Source organism: Wasmannia auropunctata, unplaced genomic scaffold, assembly GCF_000956235.1.
Source record: "Wasmannia auropunctata unplaced genomic scaffold, wasmannia.A_1.0 LD334315.1, whole genome shotgun sequence".
Taxonomy (NCBI): Eukaryota; Metazoa; Arthropoda; class Insecta; order Hymenoptera; family Formicidae; genus Wasmannia; species Wasmannia auropunctata.
This window is the reverse complement of record NW_012028575.1, coordinates 1-1,842: the sequence shown is the minus strand read 5'-3', so window position 1 is coordinate 1,842 and position 1,842 is coordinate 1.

The window sequence follows — 1,842 nt, the reverse complement described above, 5'->3', positions numbered from 1 at the left end:
TGTAAATTTTTTTGGAACTTCTCAGGGATCATTTACCACAATTGCTTGAAGACGTTGATTTTCATACACGTCAAAGAATGTGGATTCAAATGGACGGAGCGCCACCTCATTATGCGGCAATAGTGAGAGCTTATCTAGATCGAGAATACAATGGCAGATGGATTGGGCGACGAGGGGCCATCGCGTGGCCTCCACGATCACCTGATCTGATTTCACTTGATTTTTATTTATGGAGGTATATTAAAAATGTGGTTTATGAGCATGCGCCTATAACTAGAGAAGATATGATAGAGAGAATAAGAGTAGCTTGCGCAAATATACCGCGAGTTATCTTACTCAAAACGGTCATGCACTTCGAAAATAGATTGGAATTATGTATTCAAGCCAATGGAGATAATTTTGAACAATTCCTTTGATAAAGATCTTGCCTTGACCGGTTGGATCATGTCCAGATCTTGCCTTGACTGGCTGGATCATGTCCAGATCTTGCCTTTACTGGCTGGATCATACTCGGATCTTACCTTCACTGGTTGGATCATGTCCAGATCTTGCCTTGATCGGTTGGATCATGTACAGATCTTACCTTCACTGGTTGGATCATGTCCAGATCTTGTCTTGACCGATTGGATCATGTCCAGATATTACCTTCACTAGTTGGATCATGTCCAGATCTTGCCTTGATCGGTTGGATCATGTACAGATCTTACCTTCACTGGTTGGATCATGTCCAGATCTTGCCTTGACTAGTTGGATCATGTCCAGATCTTGCCTTTACTGGCTGGATCATACTCGGATCTTACCTTCACGAGTTGGAGCATGTCCAGATCTTGCCTTGACCGTTTCGATCATGTCCAGATCTTGCTTTGACCGATTGGATCATGTCCAATTCTTGTTTTGACTAGTTGAATCGTGTAAGATAAGACGGAAAGTGAATACTTTACGAGATACATTTTGAATTTTTTCAAATTGCAACTTTGGAGCTTTATAACTCAAAAAGTATTCAATGAAAAAACATTTGATTATAGTGTTTTGGATAGCTCTCGAGGTCAGCTGCAAGAATATGTAATAAAAAATATCGGATGCCATTTAAAAACATTGAGGTGACTTTCATGTGACTTTCAAATAATTCTTCAGGGTCAACCTAATGGTACCACTTTATGGTCAGTAGATGTATAAGGCCGGTTTTGCACCAGGAGCTCTGAGGGGGGGTGAGGGGCAAGGGGGTCCGCGGGGACGGGGGTCCGCGGGGAGGGGGAAGCCGCGGAAAGCCGCTCGATCAGCTGGCCTGACCGCGGGGTGCGGGATGCGCGGAGACGGGGGAACAGCGTCGTAGGTCCGGGATGCGCGGGGACGGGGGAACCGCGTCGTAGGTCCGGGATGCGCGGGGAAGAGGGAACCGCGTTGTGGGTGCGGGATGCACGGGGCACAGGGATACCGCGTTGAGGATGCGGGTATCGCGGGGAAAGGGGAACCGCGTTCGCGTTCGCCGCCGCGTTCGCCGCCGCCGCCGCTCGCGTTCGCCGCCGCCGCCGCCACCGCCGCCGTTGCGCACGGGCCCCACCCGTTATCGCTCGCGAAGAGGAATAAGGAAGAGTAAAGGGAAAATAATAATTATTAATATAATAGAGAAGAAATGTTATATTTTACCGAAGAATATAGTTAATGAAGATACTAGTCGCGAGGTCGCGAAAGGAGGTTCCAGCGCAGGCCCCGATGCAATTTTCTTTCTCTCTGCCTCCCGCGGTATCTCTGTCCCACCCGTGATTCTCGCGCGCGATGTAATTCGATGAAGAGATAAGGAACAAAAAAATTTAACACATAATGTATATTTAACTGACAATA